A 26,313-nucleotide genomic window follows, 5' to 3' on the forward strand; every position below is an offset into this window, starting at 1 on the left:
TCACTATGATGACACACCAAATGTGTTTGATTTATCGCGGGAAAAGAGCAGAAATAGGCTTTTTTAGGCTACAGTTCAAGCTATGTCTTCCAATTGTGAGATTTCTGTCGACATTCAAATGATCCAATTTGAATAAACGCTTGGAGGTAAGGATGACAGCAGTGGTGTAGTCTACGGCGATACGGATATCACTTATTATTGATATCTACACAGCGTATTGATGTGAATCACGCTGCTGCTCTCTCATTTAACTGTTTGTTGTGGTTGTTGTGGATGGCTGTTCACAAATCTAAATATGCATTTGAACCCAATAATGGTTGAATTCAAGAAGTTTAAGCTGCCTTTCAATCATTGTTTTTGAAACCAGTGGACAGCCAGTGACAAATGCGCTCTTGTAACAGCCGCATAGCGCGGATCCCAGTTTATGGAATAAAAGTGGGGCTTTTATTGCTCAATCAAATCAAATCAAAGTTTATTTGTCACGTGCGCTGAATACAACAGGTGTAGGTAGACCTTACAGTGAAATGCTTACTTACAGGCTCTAACCAATAGTGCAAAAAAGGTATTAGGTGAACAATAGGTAGGGAAAGAAATAAAACAACAGTAAAAAGACAGGCTATATACAGTAGCGAGGCTATAAAAGTAGCGAGGCTACATACAGCCACCGGTTAGTCAGGTTGATTGAGGTAGTCTGTACATGTAGATATGGTTAAAGTGACTATGCATATATGATGAACAGCAGTATGATGAATAGCAGTAGCATAAAAGAGGGGTTGGCGGGTGGTGGTTGGAACACAATGCAGATAGCCCGGTTAGTGCGGGAGCACTGGTTGGTCGGCCCAATTGAGGTAGTATGTACATGAATGTATAGTTAAAGTGACTTTGCATATATGATAAACAGAGAGTAACAGCAGCGTAAAAAGAGAGGTTGGGGGGGCACACAATGCAAATATTCCGGGTAGCCATTTGATTACCTTGTTCAGGAGTCTTATGGCTTGGGGGTAAAAACTGTTGAGAAGCCTTTTCGTCCGAGACTTGGCACTCCGGTACCGCTTGCCATGCGGTAGTAGAGAGAACAGTCTATGACTGGGGTGGCTGGGGTCTTTGACAATTTTTAGGGCCTTCCTCTGACACCGCCTGGTGTAGAGGTCCTGGGTGGCAGGCAGCTTAGCCCTAGTGATGTACTGAGCAGTACGCACTACCCTCTGTAGTGCCTTGCGGTCAGAGGCCGAGCAATTGCTGTACCAGGCAGTGATGCAACCAGTCAGGATGCTCTCGATGTTGCAGCTGTAGAACCTTTTGAGGATCTCAGGACCCATGCCAAATCTTTTTAGTTTCCTGAGGGGGAATAGGCTTTGTCGTGCCCTCTTCACGACTGTCTTGGTGTGTTTGGATCATTCTAGTTTGTTGTTGATGTGGACACAAAGGAACTTGAAGCTCTCAACCTGCTACACTACAGCCCCATCGATGAGAATTGGGGCGTGCTCGGTCCTCCTTTTCCTGTAGTCCACAATAATGTCCTTAGTCTTGGTTACGTTGAGGGAGAGGTTGTTATTCTGGCACCACCCGGCCAGGTCTCTGACTTCCTCCCTATAGGCTGTCTCGTCGTTGTCGGTGATCAGGCCTAACACTGTTGTGTCGTCTACAAACTTAATGATGGTGTTGGAGTCATGCCTGGCCATGCAGTCGTGCGTGAACAAGGAGTACAGGAGGGGACTGAGCATGCACCCCTGGGGAGCTCCAATGTTGAGGATCAGCGTGGCAGATATGTTACTACCTACCTCACCACCTGGGGGTGGGCCATCAGGAAGTCCAGGATCCAGTTGCAGAGGGAGGTGTTTAGTCCCAGGATCCTTAGGTTAGTGATGAGCTATGAGGGTACTATGATGTTGAACGCTGAGCTGTAGTCAATGAATAGCATTCTCACATGTGTTCCTTTTGTCCAGGTGGGAAAGGGCAGTGTGGAGTGCAATAGAGGTTGCATTATCTATGGATCTGTTTGGGCGGTATGCAAATTGGAGTGGGTCTAGGGTTTCTGGGATAATGGTGTTGATGTGAGCCATTACCAACCTTTCAAAGCACTTCATGGCTACGGACGTGAGTGCTACGGGTATGTAGTCATTTAGGCAGGTTGCCTTTGTGTTCTTGGGCACAGGGACTATGGTGGTGTGCTTGAAACATGTTGGTATTACAGACTTAATCAGGGACATGTTGAAAATGTCAGTGAAGACACCTGCCAGTTGGTCAGCACATAGCCGGAGCACACGTCCTGGTAATCCGTCTGGCCCCGCAGCTTTGTGTATGTTGACCTGTTTAACCTGTCTAGGACTGGGGTGCCGCTAGCGGCACACCCCCCCCACATTCCACTGAAAAGGCAGAGCACGAAATTAAAAAAAAATATATTTTTTTTAATATTTAACTTTCACACATTAAAGTCCAATACAGCTAATGAAAGACACAGATCGTGTGAATCCAGCCAACATGTCCGATTTTTAAAATGTTTTACAGGGAAGACACAATATGTAAAGATATAAATCTATTAGCTAAACTCATTAGCATAAGACACCATCTTTTATTTGTCCACCAACACCAGTAGCTATCACCAATTCGGCTAAACTAAGATATTGATAGCCACTAACCAAGAAAAAAACTCATCAGATGACAGTCTGATAACATATTTATGGTATAGGATAGGTTTTGTTAGAAAAATGTGCATATTTCAGGTAGATGTCATAGTTTACAATTGCACCCACCGTCACAAATGGACTAGAACAAATATATAGAGCAACCTGTTTACCTAATTACTAATCATCAAACATTTCGTAAAAATACACAGCATACACTAATCGAAAGACACAGATCCTGTGAATACAGACAATATTTCAGATTTTCTAAGTGTCTTACAGCGAAAACACAATAAATCGTTATATTAGCATAGCACATAGCACATAGCAGCCCAGCATTGATTCTAGCCAAAGTGAGCGATAACGTCAACATCGCCAAAATATATTATTTTTTTCACTAACCTTCTCAGAATTCTTCAGATGACACCCCTGTAACATCACATTACAACATGCATATACAGTTTGTTCGAAAAGGTGCATATTTAGCCACCAAAATCATGGTTAGACAATGTGAAATGTAGCCCAGCTGGTGAGAAAATGTCCGTGCGCCATATTAGACAGTGATCTACTCTTATACATAAATACTCATAAACATGACTAAAACATATAGGGTGGACAGGGATTGATAGACAATTTAATTCTTAATACAATCGCGGAATTACATTTTTTAAATTATCCTTACTTTTCAATACAGTTTGCGCCAAGCGAAGCTACGTCAAAAAACATGGCGTCCTAAGCCACTAACATTTTTCGACAGAAACACGATTTATCATAATAAATTGTTCCTACTTTGAGCTGTTCTTCCATCAGTATCTTGGGCAAAGGATCCTTTCTTGGGTCTAATCGTCTTTTGGTGGAAAGCTGTCCTCTTGCCATGTGGAAATGCCAACTGCGTTCGGGATGAACTGGAAGCGTGCCCAGCTATTCACAGCGTTTCAGAAATAAATGTCCCAAAATCGCACTAAACGGATATAAATTGCTATAAAACGCTTTAAATTAACTACCTTATGATGTTTTTAACTCCTATAACGAGTCTTAACATGACCGGAGAAAGATTACTCCCAACACTAATGCTTGGAACAGGTGCGGGTCGGTGTCCTCCACGCGCATGACGCACCAAGAAAAGACTTGCTAGCTACAGGGTTTTTTAATTTATAGTGCCTGTGAACGCGCAATCGACCCCATTCAAATCGTCATCACGTAAAGGCATCCAGGGGAAGACGTAAGCAGTGTCCGTATACTCATAGCAATAACAGTGCCCTTTTAACTGACTCCAGATCAGGGGCCAACATTTCTGAAATCTGACTCCATGTCAGGGAAATTGCTGTAGAATGGGTTCTGTTCCACTTAGAGACAAAATTTCAACTCCTATAGAAACTATAGACTGTTTTCTATCCAATAATAATAATAATATGCATATTGTACGATCAAGAATTTTGTGGGAAGCCGTTTCAAAAATTACACGATTAGCATAAATAGTGACAACAGCGCCCCCAGCCTCAACAGGTTAATACAATCGCTGATTTACATTTTTTAAATTATCCTTACTTTTCAATACAGTTTGCGCCAAGCGAAGCTACGTCAAACAAGATGGCGTCCTAAGCGATAACATTTCTCGACAGAAACACGATTTATCATAATAAATTGTTCCTACTTTGAGCTGTTCTTCCATCAGAATCTTGGGCAAAGAATCCTTTCTTGGGTCTAATCGTCTTTTGGTCGAAAGCTGTCCTCTTGCCATGTCGAAATGCCCATTGCGTTCGGCATGAACTGGAACCGTGCCCAGAGATTCACAGTGTCTCAGAAATAAATGTCCCAAAATCGCACTAAACGGAAATAAATTGCTATAAAACGGTTTAAATTAACTACCTTATGATGTTTTTAACTCCTATAACGAGTAGAAACATGACCGGAGAAATATAACTGGCTTCACTAGTGCTTGGAAAAAGTGCAGGTCGGTGTCCACCGCGCGCATGACGCATCTGGAAAAGAGTTCCTACCTACACGTGTTTTTGTTTTATAGGGGCTGTGATTGCGCAATCGATACCATTCAAATCATCATCACGTAAAGGCATCCAGGGGAAGACGTAAGCAGTGTCTGTATGCTCATAGCAATAACAGTGGCCTTTAAACTGACTCCAGATCAGGGGCCAAAATGTGTGAAATCTGACTCCATGTCAGGGAAATTGCTGTAGAATGAGTTCTGTTCCACTCAGAGACAAAATTTCAACGGCTATAGAAACCAGAGACTGTTTTCTATCCAATAATAATAATAATATGCATATTGTACGATCAAGAATTTATTAGGAAGCCGTTTAAAAAATTACACGATTTACATAAATAGTGACAACAGCACCCCCTAGCCTCAACAGGTTGAAGGTCTTACGTCGGTTATGGAGAGCGTGATCACACAGTCGTCCGGAACAGCTGAAGCTCTCATGCATGCCTCAGTGTTGCTTGCCTCAAAGCCAGCATTGAAGTGATTTAGCTCGTCTGGTAGGCTCGTGTTACTGGGCAGCTTGCGGCTGTGCTTCCCTTTGTAGTCTGTTATAGTTTGCAAGCCCTGCCACATAAGACGAGCGTCGGAGCCGGTGTAGTATGATTCAATCTTAGCCCTGTATTGACGCTTTGTCTGTTTGATGGTTCGTCGCAGGGCATAGCAGGAAGTCTTGTAAGCTTCCGGGTTAGAGTCCCGCACCTTAAAACCGGCAGCTCTACCCTTTAGCTCAGTGCGAATGTTGCCTGTAATCCATGGCTTCTGGTTGGGGTATGTACGTACAGTCACTGTGGGGACGACGTCCTCGATGCACTTATTGATAAAGCCAGTGACTGATGTGGTGTACTCTTCAATGCCATCGGAAGAATGCCGGAACATGTTCCAGTCTGTGATAGCAAGACAGTCCTGTAGTTTTGCATCTGCTTCATCTGACCACTTTTTTATAGACCGAGTTACTGGTGCTTCCTGATTTAATTTTTGCTTGTAAGCAGGAATCAGGAGGATAGAGTTGTGGTCGGATTTACCAAATGGAGGGCGAGGGAGAGCTTTGTACGCGTCTCTGTGTGTGGAGTACAGGTGATCTAGAAGTCTTTTCCCTCTGGTTGCACATTTAACATGTTGATGGAAATTTGTTAGAACTGATTTAAGTTTCCCTGCATTAAAGTCTCCGGCCACTAGGAGCGCCACCTCTGGGTGAGGGGTTTCCTGTTTGCTTATTTCCTTATACAGCTGACTGAGTGCGGTCTTAGTGCCAGCATCTGTATGTGGTGGTAAATTAACAGCCACAAAAAGTATAGCTGAAAACTCTCTAGGCAAGTAGTGGCTTGCAATTTATCACAATATATTCTACTTCAGGCGAGCAAAATCTAGAGACTTCGTGCACCAGCTGTTGTTTACAAATATGCACAGACCGCCCCCCCCCCCCTCATCTTACCGGAGTGTGCTGTTCTATCTTGCCGGTGCAGCGTGTATCCCGCTAGCTGAATATCCATGTCGTCATTCAGCCACGATTCCGTGAAACATAGGATGTTACAGTTTTTGATGTCTCGTTGGTAGGATATTCGTGATCGTACCTCGTCTAGTTTATTGTCCAATGATTGCACGTTGGCGAGTAGTACTGATGGTAACGGCAGCTTTCCCACTCGCCTTTCTGGGTCTTGACCAGGCATCCGGCTCTTTGTCCTCTGTACCTGCGTCGCTTCCTCTTGCAAATAACGGGGATGTCGGCCCTGCCGGGTGTTTGGGAATGTCTTGTGCGTCTTGTTTGTTGAAGAAAAAATCTTTGTCTAATCTGAGGTGTGTGATCGCTGTCCTGATATCCAGAAGCTCTTTTTTTTGCCGTAAGATACGGTGGCAGAAACATTATGTACAAAATAAGTTACAAATAACGCAAAAAACACATAATAGCACAATTGGTTGGGCGCCCGTAAACTGCTGCCATTTCTTCTGGCGCCATTTTTGCTGATAGAAATTTATAATTTAATCGTATTATCTGTAGTAGAAATTGATGGGTTAGAAGAAGCCTACATAACCAAGCCATAAAATTAAATGTAACATCCATATACTTCCAGCTATGTAAACTTTAACATTGATTTATCCTGCAATAGATGTCGTTCAATTGGAAACATACATTTTTGTCTTCTTGTAATGCCTCTTAAGGGGAAAGTAATCTAAAAGTAACGGAAGGTTGTCAGATTACGTTACTGAGTTTGGGTAATCCAAAAGTTACATTACTGATTACAATTTTGGACAGGTAAGTAGTAACTGTAACTGTAACAGATTACATTTAGAAGGTAACCTACCCAACCCTGACCGCCACATCGGCGGTCACGAGTCATGAAAGCAGTCAAATTCCATGTGACTGTTTAGTCACGATAATTAGGCATCTCCAAACTCTGATGCTGCTGATGGTCATTAGTAGCCTACCAAACTTGCTAACTGCCTGGTACTCAGCACTCTATTGTCCCTCTAATCACTCTGACATCAATGCAAATGTAATCGAAAATCTAATCAAACACTCGCAGTTGTAAATGAGAACTTGTTCTCAACTAGCTTACCTGGTTAAATAAAGGTGAAAATAAAGGTGAAATAAAAAATTAAATAAAAAACTTAATGAGAGCACTTGAGCTCATGTTGAGCAGCATTTATATAGGCTATGCAATTTCATGAGAAAACAGAGTGATGGCCTCTATTAAAAAGAAGAGGATCCCATCAGCGTGCTGCAGGCTAGGCCTACAATATTTATTTCTCAACTTTCCTGAAATTAAGCACATTGCTTCTCTTTATAACAGGAGTATAGCCTACCTGGCTGGAATGAAAATGAACCATAGGAAAGCATCCTCCATTCACTATTTAAGTGAATATATGATATGTATTTTCCCCCTGCCCCTGTTTCGAGACAGGTGCATGATAATGGTCCATTCTAAATCAACAGAAATTTCACACATATATTATTTAATATACAGTAACAGTCCATTTTTGGACACCTACTCATTCAAGGGTTTTTCTTTATTTTGTACTATTTTCTACATTGTAGAATAATAGTGAAGACATAAGAACTACGAAATAACACATATAGAATCATGTAGTAATCAAAAACGTGTTGTGTTGCACACTCTTGGCATTCTCTCAACCAGCTTCACCTGGAATGATTTTCCAACAGCCTTGAACGAGTTCCCACATATGCTGAGCACTTGTTGGCTGCTTTTCCTTCACTCTGTGGTTCAACTCATCCCAAACCATCCCAATTGGGTTGAGGTTGTGTGATTGTGGAGGCCAGGTCATCTGATGCAGCATTCCATCACTCTCCTTCTTTGTCAAATAGCCCTTATACAGCCTGGAGGTGTGTTGGGTCATTGTCCTGTTGAAAATCAAATCAAATCAAATCAAATTTTATTAGTCACATACACATGGTTAGCAGATGTTAATGCGAGTGTAGCGAAATGCTTGTGCTTCTAGGTCCGACAATGCAGTAATAACCAACAAGTAATCTAACCTAACAATTCCACAACTACTACCTTATACACACACACGTGTAAAGGGATAAAGAATATGTACATAAAGATATATGATTGAGTGGTGGTACAGAACGGCATAGGCAAGATGCAGTAGATGGTATAGAGTACGGTATATACATATGAGATGAGTACTGTAGGGTATGCAAACATAAAGTGGCATAGTTTAAAGTGGCTAGTGGTACATGTATTACATAAAGATGGCAAGATGCAGTAGATGATATAGAGTACAGTATATACATAAGAGATGGGTAATGTAGGGTATGTAAACATTATATTAAGTGGCATTGTTTAAAGTGGCTAGTGGTACATTTTTACATAATTTCCATCAATTCCCATTTTTAAAGTGGCTGGAGTTGAGTCAGTATGTTGGCAGCGGCCGCTAAATGTTACTGGTGGCTGTTTAACAGTCTGATGGCCTTGAGATAGAAGCTGTTTTTCAGTCTCTCGGTCCCTGCTTTGATGCACCTGTACTGACCTCGCCTTCTGGATGATAGCGGGGTGAACAGGCAGTGGCGCGGGTGGTTGTTGTCCTTGATGATCTTTATGGCCTTCCTGTGACATCGGGTGGTGTAGGTGTCCTGGAGGGCAGGTAGTTTGCCCCCGGTGATGCGTTCTGCAGACCTCACTACCCTCTGGAGAGCCTTACGGTTGTGGGCGGAGCAGTTGCCGTACCAGGCGGTGATACAGCCCGACAGGATGCTCTCGATTGTGCATCTGTATAAGTTTGTGAGTGCTTTTGGTGACAAGCCGAATTTCTTCAGCCTCCTGAGGTTGAAGAGGCGCTGCTGCGCCTTCTTCACGACGCTGTCTGTGTGGGTGGACCAATTCAGTTTGTCCGTGATGTGTACACCGAGGAACTTAAAACTTTCCACCTTCTCCACTACTGACCCGTCGATGTGGATAGGGGGGTGCTCCCTCTGCTGTTTCCTGAAGTCCACAATCATCTCCTTTGTTTTGTTGACGTTGAGTGTGAGGTTATTTTCCTGACACCACACTCCGAGGGCCCTCACCTCCTCCCTGTAGGCCGTCTCGTCGTTGTTGGTAATCAAGCCTACCACTGTAGTGTCATCCGCAAACTTGATGATTGAGTTGGAGGCGTGCATGGCCACGCAGTCGTGGGTGAACAGGGAGTACAGGAGAGGGCTCAGAACGCACCCTTGTGGGGCCCCAGTGTTGAGGATCAGCGGGGTGGAGATGTTGTTACCTACCCTCACCACCTGGGGGCGGCCCGTCAGGAAGTCCAGGACCCAGTTGCACAGGGCGGGGTCGAGACCCAGGGTCTCGAGCTTGATGACGAGTTTGGAGGGTACTTTGGTGTTAAATGCTGAGCTGTAATTGATGAACAGCATTCTCACATGGGTATTCCTCTTGTCCAGATGGGTTAGGGCAGTGTGCAGTGTGGTTGCGATTGCGTCGTCTGTGGACCTATTGGGTCGGTAAGCAAATTGGAGTGGGTCTAGGGTGTCCGGTAGGGTGGAGGTGATATGGTCCTTGACTAGTCTCTCAAAGCACTTCATGATGACGGAAGTGAGTGCTACGGGGCGGTAGTCGTTTAGCTCAGTTACCTTAGCTTTCTTGGGAACAGGAACAATGGTGGCCCTCTTGAAGCATGTGGGAACAGCAGACTGGGATAAGGATTGATTGAATATGTCCGTAAACACACCAGCTAGCTGGTCTGCGCATGCTCTGAGGACGCGGCTGGGAATGCCGTCTGGGCCTGCAGCCTTGCGAGGGTTAACACGTTTAAATGTTTTACTCACCTCGGCTGCAGTGAAGGAGAGCCCGCAGGTTTTGGTAGGGGGCCGTGTCAGTGGCACTGTATTGTCCTCAAAGCGGGCAAAAAAGTTGTTTAGCCTGTCTGGGAGCAAGACATCCTGGTCCGCGACGGGGCTGGTTTTCTTTTTGTAATCCGTGATTGACTGTAGACCATGCCACATACCTCTTGTGTCTGAGCTGTTCAATTGCGACTCGATTTTGTCTCTGTACTGGGACTTAGCCTGTTTGATTGCCTTGCGGAGAGAATAGCTACACTGTTTGTATTCGGTCATGCTTCCGGTCACCTTGCCCTGGTTAAAAGCAGTGGTTCGCGCTTTCAGTTTCACGCAAATGCTGCCGTCAATCCACGGTTTCTGGTTTGGGAATGTTTTAATCGTTGCTGTGGGTACGACATCGTCAATGCACTTCCTAATGAACTCGCTCACCGAATCAGCATATTCGTCAATATTGTTGTTGGACGCAATGCGGAACGTATTCCAATCCGCGTGATCGAAGCAGTCTTGAAGCGTGGAATCAGATTGGTCGGACCAGCGTTGAACAGACCTGAGCGCGGGAGCTTGTTGTTTTAGTTTCTGTTTGTAGGCTGGAATCAACAAAATGGAGTCGTGGTCAGCTTTTCCGAAAGGGGGGCGGGGGAGGGCCTTATATGCGTCGCGGAAATTAGTATAACAATGATCTAGGGTTTTTCCAGCCCTGGTAGCACAATCGATATGCTGATAGAATTTAGGAAGTTTTGTTTTTAGATTAGCCTTGTTAAAATCCCCAGCTACGATGAATGCAGCCTCAGGGTGTGTGGTTTCCAGTTTACAAAGAGTCAGATAAAGTTCGTTCAGGGCCATCGATGTGTCTGCTTGGGGGGGAATATATACGGCTGTGATTATGATCGAAGAGAATTCCCTTGGTAGATAATGCGGTCGACATTTGATTGTGAGGAGTTCTAGATCAGGTGAACAGAATGACTTGAGTTCCTGTGTGTTGTTATGATGATCACACCACGTCTCGTTAATCATAAGGCATACCCCCCCGCCCCTCTTCTTACCAGAAAGATGTTTGTTTCTGTCGGCGCGATGCATGAAGAAACCAGCTGGCTGCACCGACTCCGTTAGCGTCTCTTGAGTTAGCCATGTTTCCGTGAAGCAGAGCACGTTGCAATCCCTGATGTCTCTCTGGAATGCTACCCGTGCTCGGATTTCATCAACCTTATTGTCAAGAGACTGGACATTGGCGAGTAGTATGCTAGGGAGTGGAGCGCGATGTGCCCGTCTCCGAAACCTGACCAAGAGACCGCTACGTTTGCCCCTTTTACGGCGTCGCATAGGGTCCCCGGCTGGGATCAGATCCATTGTATTGGGTGGAAGGCAAAACACTGGATCCGTTTCGGGAGAGTCATATTCCTGGTTATAACGATGGTGAGTTGACGTTAATCGTATATTCAGTAGTTCCTCCCGACTGTATGTAATGAAACCTAAGATTACCTGGGGTACCGATGTAAGAAATAACACATAAAAAAACAAAATACTGCATATTTTCCAAGGAACGCGAAGCGAGGCGGCCATCTCGGTCGGCGCCATCTTTAGTACATGATAGTCCCACAAAGCGCAAACCAGATAGGATGGCGTATTGCTGCAGAATGCTGTGGTAGCCATGCTGGTTAAGTGTGCCTTGAATTCTAAATCACAACGGTGTCACCAGCAAAGCACCCCCACACCATCACACCTCCTCCTCCATGCTTCACAGTAGGAATAACACATGCGGAGATCCTCCGTTCACCTACTCTGCGTCTCACAAAAACATGGCGGTTGCAACCAAAAATCTTAAATTTGGACTCATCAGACCAAAGGACAGATTTCCACCGGTCTAATGTCCATTACTCGTGTTTCTTGGCCCAAGCAAGTCTCTTCTTCTCATTGGTGTCCTTTAGTAGTGGTTTCTTTGAAGCAATTCGACCATGAAGGCCTGATTCACGCAGTCTCCTCTGAACAGTTGATGTTGAGATGTGTCTCTTGAACTCTGTGAAACATTTATTTGGGCTGCAGTCTGAGGTGCAGTTTACTCTAATTAACTTATCCTCTGCAGCAGAGGTAACTCTGGGTCTTCCTTTCCTGTGGCGGTCCTCATAAGAGCCAGTTTCATCATAGCGCTTGATGGTTTTTGCGACTGCACAGGAAGAAACGTTCAAAGTTCTTGAAATGTACCGCATTGACTGACCTTCATGTCTTAAAGTAATGATAGACTGTCATTTCTCTTTGGTTATTTGAGCTGTTCTTGCCATAATATGGACTTCTGTATACCACCCATACCTTTTCACAACACAACTGATTGGCTCAAACGCATTAAGAAGGAAAGAAATTCCACAAATTAACCTTTAACAAGGCACACCTGTTAATTGAAATGCATTCCAGGTGACTACCTCATGAAGCTGGTTGAGAGAATGCCTAGAGTGTGCAAAGCTGTCATTAAGGCAAAGGTGACAATATTAGCCTATCACTTGTGAATTATATATAATCACTTTTGAATGATGCCCAGCGTAAGGCAAGAAACAATGCATACCTTTTTTTTGTGACTTTTTCAAATCATGGTCGCACACCTCATGTAGCCTAGCCCATATACCTATATGTTTTGATAAAGTTTGTATCACAACTAAAGTGGCCAAATAACTTCTTAAAATTAAGCACATTCATACGCTTTACAACAGGTGTAGAGCCTAACTGGCATACATAGGCAGCGTGTGAGTTTCAAGTTTGGGGAAGATAATTTTCACCATAAAAATGCACCTTTATAATAAAAGCATTACATGCATAATCACATTTGCGGTCACTTCTGATAATTGCTTTCCTGCTAATGGCACAGTCACACTTATAGCCTACTGCTGTGTGCGCATTGCTGTGCTTATAATGTGAAGAAATAGCCTAATAGTTTATCAACATTTCAAGCTAAACGTTCTGATCTGTTGCGTAAGCCTTATTGCCTAAAAAAAGTGTTTTGATGCCAGTGGTTTTATTAATTTGGGATCTATCACGTCCCACAACTGTCCCAGACTGTTTGCAATATTTATTTCTCACACAGAATATAATAGGACAACTTTTGTACTATGAGGATAGTAGATTGACATAAGTTAGTGCTTTTGCTGTTCGTTAGCCCTACTTATCTTGTTGGCTGCCGAAAAGTAAACGTGGACAGTTCTTCCAATATCCTCAATATGCACCTCCGAATTGGATAAGGACACGCACAATTGCGTCCCAGATGTGTCTGTCTTCACTTGTAGCCTGTGAGAAAGACCCGATCACTTGTTGGAGAGCCATGTGCGTTAGAGGTGCTTCGGAGCCCGCAGCACAATCGAGGCATTATCAAGTGCTTGTCAAATTGTGAATGAGATACTGATGAAGTATCACTGCACAAAAAAACTAAGCAGAGCTCACACCTTACATGCAACTTTTTTCATGCAGCCTTAGAATGTATTAAAAATGAAAACATATATATGGATTTATTCTATTTATTAAAATGTAGATGTATTTAAATGTTTCCCCACAGACATGGGGAAATTGGCAAGGGGAAGAGGCATTGTGTTGGGCTAAAGCAATGTTTCCCAACCTCCTCAAGCACCTCTAGCCGTTCCACTTTGATCTACTTCAGCACCTTCAGCACCATCACATCTGATTCTACTGTTCAACTAATCATCCAACCCTTGAATCAGGTGTGCTGGTACTGAAATAGACCAAATAGGTGAAATGGCTGGGGGTATTTAAGGAGAGCTTTGGGCTAAACGATGTAGGATGTAGGATGTTTACTGGTAGTGGTATAGAACAGAGAACATAACGCAGAGCATGTCTAGGAACAGCCATTTTCCACTGGTTGGTTTGATTGGTCTAGTCTTTGTTAGCCACGGCTAGCGGTCTTCACCTTTTTCTCGGTCACCAGCCAGCCTTAGCTCGGACAATACCTGCCAGTCTGCACAGTGCGATATCAACCCAGAGCATATCGGACTGCTTCTCTCTACCACATACCGGATTCCTGCCACTCTGGATCATTACACCGGATCATCGCAGCTAGCTAGCTGCAAACGAGTGGCTACTGTAAGCTAACGCCTCTCTCCCGAAGCAGGCACCAGCTAGCCTTGAGATAGCCTCGAGCTAGGCCCATATACAAGCCAATTCTAGGGCTACAATACCTCCTTTGCCAATTGGCCTGGACCCTTTATTGTTGGCACTGAGCCCCGCCGATCTATCACAACTGGACTGCCAACGTGATCGCCCGATGTGGTCTCAACAGGCTATTCTGTTACAATGTCGCCGAAGAACCATCTACTAGCCCCGGCCCACTAGCTTTTCTGAACGCTGTGTCCCCTGCTCGCCTAGCGTAGCAGTGACTACCGAACGGCACCCTGACTCACCTATTGCTGGTCTTTTAACCCTATAATCACTCGGTTACACAGCTGATGCCCCTGGACTGTTTCAATAACACGGTATCTCATTTTGTTTACCTGTCGGCCCCAGCCTCAAACTCAGGTCCTGTATGTACCTAACAGACCCGCTTTGCCCATTCATCACCATTTACCCGTTGTTGTCTTAGCCCTCCTGATCAACACCTGTGATTGCCTTATGCATCTTTCTAATGTCAATATGCCTTGTTTACTGCTGTCTTGGCTAGTTCTTATTGTTTTATTTCACTGTAGAGCCCTCAGTCCTGCTCAACATGCCTTAGATAGCTCTTTTGTCCCATCCCACACACATGCAGAGACCTCACCTGGTTTAATTGGTGCCTCCAGAGACGAAACCTCTCTCATCATCACTCAATGCCTAGGTTTATCTCCACTGTACTCATATCCTACCATACCATTGTTTGTACATTATGCCCTGAATCTGTTCTACCATGCCCAGAAATCTGCTCCTTTTATTCCCTGTCCCCAACGCACTAGACGAACAGTTCTTATAGCCTTTAGCCGTACCCTTATCCTACTCCTCCTCTGTTCCTCTGGTGATGTAGAGGTTAACCCAGGCCCGTAGCCCCCAGTTCCACTCCTATTCCCCAGGCTCTATCATTTGTTGACTTCTGTAACCATGAAAGCATTGGTTTCATGCATGTTAACATCAGAAGCCTCCTCCCTGAGTTTGTTTTATTCACTGCTTTAGCACACTCCGCCAAACCTGATGTCCGAGCCATATCTTAATCCTGGCTTAGGAAGGCCACCAACAATTCAGAAATTTCCATCCCCAGCTACAACATTTTCCGCCAAGACAGAACTGCCAAAGGGGGTGGAGTTGCAATTTACTGCAGAGATAGTCTGCAGAGTTCTGTCATGCTATCCAGGTCTGTGCCCAAACCGTTCAAGCTTCTACTTTAAAAAATCCACCTTTCCAGAAACAAGTCTCTCACTGTTGCCGCTTGTTATAGACCCCCTCAGCCCCCAGCTGTGCCCTGGACACCATATGTGAATTAATTGCCACCCACTTACCTTCAGAGTTTGTACTGTTAGGTGACCTAAACTGGGAAATGCTTAACACCCCGGCCGTCCTACAATCTAAGCTAGATGCCCTCAATCTCACACAAATTATCAAGGAACCTACCATGTACAACCCTAAATCCGTAAACACGAGCACCCTCATAGAAATCATCCTGACCAACCTGCCCTCTAAATACACCTCTGCTGTCTTCAAACAGGATCTCAGCAATCACTGCCTCAATTCCTTCGTCCGTAATGGATCCTCTGTCAAACGACCACCCCTCATCACTGTCAAACGCTCCCTAAAACACTTCTGCAAGCAGGCCTTTCTAATCGACCTGGCCTGGGTATCCTGGAAGGATATTAACATCATTCCGTCAGTATAGGATGCCTGGTTATTATTTAAAAGTGCTTTCCTCACCATCTTAAATAAGCATGCCCCATTCAAAAAAAATTGAACTAAGAACAGATATAGCCCTAAGGTTCACTCCAGACCTGACTGCCCTTGACCAGCACAAAAACATCTTGTGGCGTACTGCGTTAGCATCGAATAGCCCCCGTGATATGCAACTTTTCAGGGAAGTTAGGAACCAATAAACACAGGCAGTTAGGAAAGCAAAGGCTAGCCTTTTCAAACAGAAATTTGCACCCTGTAGCACAAACTCCAAAAAGTTCTGGGACACTGTAAAGTCCATGGAGAATAAGAGCACCTCCTCCCAGCTGCCCACTGTATTGAGGCTAGGAAACACTGTCACCACCGATAAATCTACGATAATCGAGAATTTCAATAAGCATTTTTTCTACGGCTTGCCATGCTTTCCACCTGGCTACCCCTACCCCGGTCAACAGCTCTGCACCCCCCACAGCAACTTCCCAAAGCCTCCCCCATTTCTCCTTCACCCAAATCCAGATAGCTGATGTTCTGAAAGAGCTGCAAAATCTGGACCCCTACAAATCAGCTGGGCTAGACAATCTGGACCCTCTCTTTCTAAAATTATCTGCCGCAATTGTTGCCACCCCTATTACTAGCCTGTTCAACCTCTCTTTCGTATCGTCTGAGATCCCTAAAGATCGGAAAGCTGCCGCATTCATCCCCCTCTTCAAAGGGGGTGACACTCTAGACCCAAACTGTTACAGACCTATATATATCCTACCCTGCCTTTCTAAGGTCTTCGAAAGCCAAGTTAACAAACAGATCACCGACCATTTCGAATCCCGCCGTACCTTCTGCAGTCTGGTTTCAGAGCTGGTCATGGGTGTACCTCAGCCATGCTCAAGGTCCTAAACAATATCATAACCGCCATCGATAAAAGACAAGCCGTCTTCATCGACCTGGCCAAGGCTTTCGACTCTGTCAATCACCGCATTCTTATCGGCAGACTCAACAGCTTTGGCTTCTCAAATGACTGCCTTGCCTGGTTCACCAACTACTTCTCAGATAGAGTTCAGTGTGTTAAATCAGAGGGCCTGTTGTCTGGACCTCTGGCAGTCCCTCCCCTGCAGGTGGCACAGGGTTAAATTCTCAGGCCGACTCTTTTCTCTCTATACATCAATGATGTCGCTCTTACTGATGGTGATTCTCTGATACACCTCTACGCAGACGACACCATTCTGTATACTTCTGGCCCTTCTTTGGACACTGTGTAGCAAACCTCCAGACGAGCTTCAATGCCATACAACACTCCTTCCAGTGCCTCCAACTGCTCTTAAATGCAAGTAAAACTAAATGCATGCTCTTCAACCGATCGCTGCCCGCACCCTCCTGCCCATCTAGCATCACTACTCTGGACGGTTCTGGCTTAGAATATGTGGAAAACTATAAATACCTAGGTGTCTGGTTAGACTGTAAACTCTCCTTCCAGACTCACATTAAGCATCTCCAATCCAAAATTAAATCTAGAATCGGCTTCCTATTTCGAAAACAAAGCATCTTTCACTCATGCTGCCAAACATACCCTCGTAAAACTGACTATCTTACCAATCCTTGACTTTGGCGATGTCATTTACATTTAGCCTCGAACAATCTACTCAGCAAATTGGATGTAGTCTATCACAGTGCCATCCGTTTTGTCACCAAAGCCCCATATACTACCCACCACTGCGAACTGTATGCTCTCGTTGGCTGGCCATCGCTTCATATTCGCCGCCAAACCCACTGGCTCGAGGTCATCTATAAGTCTTTGCTAGGTAAAGCCCCACCTTATCTCAGCTCACTGGTCACCATAGCAGCACCCACCCGTAGCACGCATTCCAGCAGGTATATTTCACTGGTCATCCCCAAAGCCAACTCTTCCTTTGGCCGCCTTTCCTTCCAGTTCTCTGCTGCCAATGACTGGAACGAATTGCAAAAATCCTGGAAGCTGGAGTCTTATATCTCCCTCACTACCTTTAAGCATCAGCTGTCAGAGCAGCTTACCGATCATTGCACCTGTACACAGCCCATCTGTAAATAGCCCACCCAACTACCTCATCCCCATATTTGTTTGTGTTTTTTTTGCTCCTTTGCACCCCAGTATCTCTACTTGCACATTCATCTTCTGCACATCTATCACTCCAGTGTTAATTGCTGAATTGTAATTATTTCGCCACTATGGAACCTCCCTAATCTTACTACATTTGCACACACTGTATATAGATTTTTCTATTGTGTTATTGACTGTACGTTTGTTTATCCCATGTTTAACTCTGTTTTGTTTGTGTCACACTGCTTTGCTTTATCTTGGCCAGGTCGCAGTTCTAAATGAGAACTTGTTCTCAACTGGCCTACCTGGCTAAATTAAGGTGAAATTAAATTTAAATTAAATTGGTGCAGGGGGACGACAATCACCCCCCCCTTCCTTCCACCTGGGGGTGTGCTTAATTAAGTAGGCGCCCCACCTCCCCAGTCCCCATTCTGCCCTCCCGGTGTTAGGGGGTTGGGGTTGGAGTGATTGGGGGTTTGGTATTGTTGAGGTGAGGGAGGTCGCTCTCATTACACCCCTCTATAAAGCTACCAGCCGCTTCACAATGGGCCAGAGAACACAATGGGTCTATAGTCCTCCAGGTCTAGTGGGAAAAATCACTCCTGTGTGTGCGCGTGTGTGTGTGTGTGTGTGTGTGTGTGTGTGTGTGTGTGTGTGTGTGTGTGTGTGTGTGTGTGTGTGTGTGTGTGTGTGTGTGTGTGTGTGTGTGTGTGTGTGTGTGTGTGTGTGTGTGTGCCTCCCATTGGGAGATCCCAATCAACCGACACACACCTCTGCTATGCTGAACATCACACCACTGCAGTTCATTCATCTCAGTCACTCAATCGCAATGCATTGTTCTTTCTGGTTTGTTAGCGACACTGCTGGGTCAGCGTGCCAAGGTAACCTTATAAAATATGTCAGAATATATGTAGACCTTAGTTCTCAGGTGTTTTTTTCAGGTGGTTATGAAAATGCTCTGACTGAAATAATGTTCTTTGGAGTCCATAAATATGAAACAACGCTCAGAGATGAAAAAGTTCAAGTTAAAAGTGTGGAGTGAATTCAAAGGGAGAGGAACTTGGAAGAGTTTAGTCTACCCTGGGGAGATGAGGAAGGCTGTGCTGGGCTGGCTTTCTAAGAGGAACACAGACCCGTGGGGGGAACCTTTGATGGCTGAGCGTGACATGAGCACATTTTTAGACAGAGTAACAGTGTGACAGCCACACTTGCAAGCCAACAGAGATGCAAGCAGCTCTCATCCTCTTCACCCACCTGTCAACACACACCTGCCAGCCATTTTGAAATGGTGTGTCATGTTGTTTTCTGGGATTAGGAGGTAAGAGACAGTTAGTGTGACAGACAGGGTTGTGTTCTCGCATTTGAAAGTAATGGGGACAAACAGAGAGAGGCGTAAAGTGCAGACAGACATACGAAGCAGGGTAGTGGAGAGAGGCATGCAGGGTGACGAGGTAGTGGAGAGAGGCATGCAGGGTGACGAGGTAGTGGAGAGAGGCATGCAGGGTGACGAGGTAGTGGAGAGAGGCATGCAGGGTGACGAGGTAGTGGAGAGAGGCATGCAGGGTGACGAGGTAGTGGAGAGAGGCATGCAGGGTGACGAGGTAGTGGAGAGAGGCATGCAGGGTGACGAGGTAGTGGAGAGAGGCATGCAGGGTGACGAGGTAGTGGAGAGAGGCATGCAGGGTGACGAGGTAGTGGAGAGAGGCATGCAGGGTGACGAGGTAGTGGAGAGAGGCGTGCAGGGTGACGACTCAGAATCACATCCTGGCCTTTACACTTCCCTTCTCCTTTTCAGAGTTTCTTTAAAGCAGGTCGTAATGCAGCATGGGTTTGTGTTCTTTGTCGCTGTTGTTGATTTGGTTGTCTTTTGTGGTTCCTGCTCTCTTTACCTCCTCTCAAAGGAGACTCTATGGAACTGGCGATTAGAGAGGGGTGCTGCCTAGCAACCGATTCAAAATGGAAGCTACAAAAGGGGTGCTCTCTCTCTCAAACGCCTGACCTACATTATCCCAAGCCTCTGATATATGGCACAACACAACAACATGGCAAAATTATGTTTTAACCCTCAAAAACAAATGCTTGCCATTGTTAGCCTCCACCCCGAGTCATTGCACCCCGAGTCGTATCAAAGGATGAGTATAAGCAACACTAAAATGAAATGAACATGCAATGAAATAAAATAAACATGCAATGAAATCAATGTTTCTGAGAAGAAGGCAATGACGATTATGATCTCAGCGATGTTATTAGTTTATTTGCGGTTTCACAACAAGAGAGGCGGAACCTCCCTCTTCTCTGACTCATCCACCAGTCCAGAGGCAGGAGAAAAAGGGATGAGACGCTTTTAGAGTTCTGTCTCTGATTTATTGATCAAAGACTGTGAAAAAAACATGCAAAAAATAAAAATGGAAAGATGGAAAACTGGAAAATGTCAACTAATGATACCAATGATATGATACATCACTGGCAAGCCAGAAAATAACAGAGATGAAGACATTACATTATAATGAGTTATGATTGTTCATACCTATTGTGTAGTTGGGAAAACAGCATCATATTTTAAAGACAGATGTTTTGGGTAACCATCTGTTATAACAGAGATAATAGCTCTGTCTCGCAGCAATATCCTTCCTACTTACTAAATAGCTCAAGAATATCTTAAATGTTTCTGAAATTGCAAGGCATTGAAAAAATACAGACAAAGCCCTAAACAGAAGAAAATGAATGTTCTAATTCTTTGTGCTTTCCTCTGATTTAATAAAATGTAATAACATTTACATGGTAAATATCACAATTTTCAGCAATGGACTTGTCTCTCAAATTCTGCTCTTTTTTCAACCCAAGCTACAGTAAGGTTCTTCTTTTACACTAGTCTCTTTATCAGAAGTTTCGATTGGATTTTGTTGGAAGTTGCATGTGGTGTATATATGAAAATCTTTACGTTTTGTGTGTGTGTGTGTGTGTGTGTGTGTGTGTGTGTGTGTGTGTGTGTGTGTGTGTGTGTGTGTGTGTGTGTGTGTGTGTGTGTGTGTGTGTGTGTGTGTGTGTGTGTGTGTGTGTGTGTGTGTGTGCGTGCTGGTTAGCGAATGTATGTGTGTGTTGGTAAGAGAGAGCGAGAGAGACGGTGTTGAATTGGCAGACAGGGAGCCCAGTAGGAGGCTGGTAGTGAAGGGTCTGAGCTGTGTGAACTCTGCTGCTCTCAGACAGGCAGCCCAGTGGGAGGCCGGTAGTGAAGGGTCTGAGCTGTGTGAACTCTGCTGCTGCTCTCAGACAGGGAGCCCAGTAGGAGGCCGGTAGTGAAGGGTCTGAGCTGTGTGAACTCTGCTGCGCCTCTCAGACTGGGGCATTTTCATGGAAAGCACCTCTTTGGGGCCTGCAGGTTTTCAATACACTCATTTACACATCAAAACGGCCCAGGAAAGGGATAGTGCTGAGGCGGAGTGGGGGAGGGCAGAGGAGGGAACAGCAACAGGGTAATGAAGGATGCTTTCTTTTCTCTCTTTTCTCCCCCCCACACCCCCTGAGGGGTAGGCAGCGGTTTAGGGCCAGGAGGGCGGGGCTTCGGTGCCATAACGATCGCCTCTCTAATCAGACGCATGACCATAGAGGAGGATTTCTATTCACACCGCCCGGCCAGACAATCACATAAGCACTGTCAGCTCAATAGTACCTTAACTTTTAATAAACCCACCTTGAAAATAAATCTTATTCACCCAGCCTAAATAGTTAATGTAATACTCCACTGTTTGATAAATCAACCTTCTCCCACGCAAAAACAAACCAATCACAGATCCCTATGCCATGCTTCTCCAGTCTGAGTCGAAACACTGTAGCATAGCTAGAGACATAGACAAGGTAGATACAGTATGTTGAAGTCCCCTTTAATTTTGAACTTTTTCAGATAGGTGCAGAAACAGACAGACCCGTTCTGTCCCACAGACTACCGTTATAGAAAGATACTAACTCAGGTTAACCCCCTGAGCCTTGTGGTTGAAAAAAAAAACAGTGCCTTGGCCAAGCAAAATCTTTCGACCAAGACCAAGCTTACTCACTCTTGAAAGTGAGCATTTCTGTAAATAAAAAAGGGTGTGGGGATTCTTTCCAGGGTTGTGCTGATTGGCTGGCACAGGTCCTAGAGTGCTGACCTCAGGAGTGTGTGTGTGTGTGTGTGAAGGGCAGGTGTTACCAGAGGTGTGTGTTTTGCTCTATATATGAAGTAGAGTTCGGAGCAGTCGGCACGTCGGATGCTTTTTTACCTGATTCCTCCGATGAATTTCAATTTATTTTTGCTACCACTTCGTTTGTATTTAAATTCAGTTTTACGCTGTTGACCACAGGTATGGCGACCCACAGGACACACAGCTCAAACAAACTCTGTTTTAGGTATTCTGGGCCCAGCACCAAACTCTCTTCCATCTACATAGAAGTTCAGTACTGTTGTGAGTCCGAACAAGTTTTTTCTCCGGAGACAGCTAGAAAATACACAAGCTACTGGCACTAACATGTTCGGACAGCATTCAATCATTGAGCAAGCCTCATTGAACAAGGTTAATAAACAACAAGCGGTTGCGAACGCTCCCTGTTACTCCAATCACTGCATGTTGTCTTTGGGGATTTGTTTTCTCTGTCCAGCAACACAAATACAGCAAGTACCTCCATATTTCTTAACAGCCCTTGTCCTAAACAGACTGCAGTTCCTATCTATTCACAGAAAACACAGGTGGGGCTGGCTGTTTTTTTATAGCAAGTGTTTCACCTCACTGGGTCATGTCACAGAGCGTAAACCCGAGAGGAAGCCAGCAGCTCATTCAACCGTACGGGAACTGGTGCATGTGGCTTTAACTCCAGTTATTGTGTCCCAGCAACATGCTTCAAAGGAAACTCACACTCACTTTTAATAGTTAAATGTGGTTGGCAATGTCAGACTTCAGCTCTCTCTGCTAAGCAATGGACAATGTCTATAATGGCCAAGCAAGGAAAACACAGAGGTTAACCCCCATCTACCTCTCCCTCCTTACATATGCGCACACACACACACACACGCACACGCACACGCACACACACACACACACACAAAGACTGTCTTCTCAATTTAAATTATTTTGTTAAATTGCTGTAATCTTAAAGTTGATGGTGTCTAACAAAGGTTAAATTAAAAACCACAACACAACCGTCTATAAAGCTTGACCAAATCTAAACCTTAAAGTGAGCAGCAGTCTGATGATTTAATGACACCACAAGTGCAATGTGACTCCTGGTCCTCACATCTTTCCATGCCATCACCCCATATGTTGCCTGACACGGAACACAATTACATAGACATAATAAACAATTACCTTTTCTGTTGAACACCATGCATCCCAGCAAGCCTGCTATGAAACAAATGGTCTCTTATATTCGTGTGTGCTTATCATTGACATTGACCCCCTAATTGTGTGTGTGTAATCTACTGAGAACAGTTGCTGCCAACATAAGGCTTGAATGTACCAAATTCAAACTGAGACAAAATCATGCAACCAATGACCAATATGAGGATGTAGTATGACATTTGTGAAACTTTTTGGTCAAATAGAAATCATCATTTAATTTCCTCCCAATGTAGGTGTAAAACGTTGGACTATTGCTGAGATCTAGTTGGCCTACTTCAAATTCGTCCTCCTGGATCAAAGTGCGTGTATTTGCATGGGGATCAAACAGAGAGGAGGAGAGGGAGAGGGCACAATAGTGGTTCAGGGAAAGGATTAGCACACCCATTAAATATATTTCTCTGTGAACAGCTCCCGCATGTTAAAGGGATACTTCAGGGTTTTGGCAATGAAGCCTTTGTCTACTTCCCCAGAGTCAGATGAACTCTTGAATAGGCCTACCATTTGTATGTCTCTGCCTGCAGTTTGAAGAAAGTTGCTAACAAGCGTTAGCGCAATTGCTAACTAGTGTTAGCACAATGGCTGGACGTCTATAGTAACTGCTAGTATGCTAGTAGATACCATAGACTTCCAGTTATTGCGCTAACGCTGGTTAGCCTTGGATCACAAAACTGCCTCTAACTTCTTTCATACTGGATGCAGAGACATAATGGTATCCATGAGTTCATCTGACTGGAATGATTTTGACTTCGTTGTCAAAACCATGAAGTATCTCTTTAAAGATGATCACTCGAACCTTGAGACTACTTACCATGGATTGCCACTCTATTCATCTCCAATTCTCTTTGAGGAATAGTGTGTCGATGTTGCTTCCAGGATGTAGCCTATACGCAGCCTATGCAGTTGAACATATGGCACGCGATTCTCACTGTAGAAAATTGCATCAAAGCAAGAGAGGAAATTAAGGACCAAATGGTCGACAGGAAAATAAACAACAAATGTTGGCCTTATTGTCCTGTTATAAATGTGTTCAAAGAGGCTACGACTTTGGAGTAAGAAGAAATGGGCATATTAGGCTACAAAAGTTAGGAATATAAACTGTTGCATTTATCCTTACATTGACAAAAATTCTCCAAATGATTACAGTTGATATTTGCATGTTAGCATTACCATAGGAATTAGGCTACCTTTAATTTGCAAAAGAGAATGCACCCTACTACAGTCTACTTCACCCAAAAGAGAATGAACCCTACTACAGACTTCTTCACCTAAAGGAGAATGAACCCTACTACAGTCTACTTCACCTAAAAGAGAATGAACCCTACTACAGTCTACTTCACCTAAAAGAGAATGAACTCTACTACAGTCTACTTCACATAAAGGAGAATGAACCCTACTACAGTCTACTTCACCTAAAGGAGAATGAACCCTACTACAGTCTACTTCACCTAAAAGAGAATGAACCCTACTACAGTCTACTTCACCTAAAGGAGAATGCACCCTACTACAGTCTACTTCACCTAAAAGAGAATGAACTCTACTACAGTCTACTTCACCTAAAGGAGAATGCACCCTACTACAGTCTACTTCACCTAAAAGAGAATGGACCCTACTACAGTCTACTTCACTCAAAAGAGAATGAACCGTACTACAGTCTACTTCACCTAAAAGAGAATGAACCCTACTACAGTCTACTTCACTCAAAAGAGAATGAACGCTACTACAGTCTACTTCACCTAAAAGAGAATGAACCCTACTACAGTCTACTTCACCTAAAAGAGAATGAACCCTACTACAGTCTACTTCACTCAAAAGAGAATGAACCCTACTACAGTCTACTTCACCTAAAAGAGAATGAACCCTACTACAGTCTACTTCACCTAAAAGAGAATGAACCCTACTACAGTCTACTTCACCTAAAAGAGAATGAACTCTACTACAGTCTACTTCACCTAAAAGAGAATGACCGCTACTACAGTCTACTTCACCTAAAAGAGAATGAACTCTACTACAGTCTACTTCACCTAAAAGAGAATGAACCGTACTACAGTCTACTTCACTCAAAAGAGAATTAACTCTACTACAGTCTACTTCACCTCAAAGAGAATGACCGCTACTACAGTCTACGTCACTCAAAAGAGAATGAACCCTACTACAGTCTACTTCACCTAAAAGAGAATGAACCGTACTACAGTCTACTTCACCTAAAAGAGAATGAACTCTACTACAGTCTACTTCCCTCAAAAGAGAATGAACCCTACTACAGTCTACTTCACCTAAAAGAGAATGAACCGTACTACAGTCTACTTCACCTAAAAGAGAATGAACTCTACTACAGTCTACTTCACTCAAAAGAGAATGAACTCTACTACAGTCTACTTCACCTAAAAGAGAATGAACCGTACTACAGTCTACGTCACTCAAAAGAGAATGCACCCTTCTACAGTCTACTTCACCTAAAAGAGAATGAACTCTACTACAGTCTACTTCACTCAAAAGAGAATGAACTCTACTACAGTCTACTTCACCTAAAAGAGAATGAACCCTACTACAGTCTACGTCACTCAAAAGAGAATGAACCCTACTACAGTCTACTTCACTCGAAAGAGAATGAACTCTACTACAGTCTACTTCACTCAAAAGGAGAATTAACTCTACTACAGTCTACTTCACCTAAAAGAGAATGAACTCTACTACAGTCTACTTCACTCAAAAGGAGAATGAACACTACTACAGTCTACTTCACCTAAAAGAGAATGAACCCTACTACAGTCTACTTCACCTAAAAAAGAATGAACCGTACTACAGTCTACTTCACTCAAAAGAGAATGAACCGTACTACAGTCTACTTCACCTAAAAGAGAATGAACTCTACTACAGTCTACTTCACCTAAAAGAGAATGAACCCTACTACAGTCTACGTCACTCAAAAGAGAATGAACTCTACTACAGTCTACTTCACCTAAAAGAGAATGAACCGTACTACAGTCTACTTTACTCAAAAGAGAATTAACTCTACTACAGTCTACTTCACCTCAAAGAGAATGACCGCTACTACAGTCTACGTTACTCAAAAGAGAATGAACCCTACTACAGTCTACTTCACCTAAAAGAGAATGAACCGTACTACA

The sequence above is a fragment of the Salvelinus fontinalis genome, chromosome 24 (genome assembly GCF_029448725.1).
Source record: "Salvelinus fontinalis isolate EN_2023a chromosome 24, ASM2944872v1, whole genome shotgun sequence".
In the NCBI taxonomy this organism is placed as follows: domain Eukaryota; kingdom Metazoa; phylum Chordata; class Actinopteri; order Salmoniformes; family Salmonidae; genus Salvelinus; species Salvelinus fontinalis.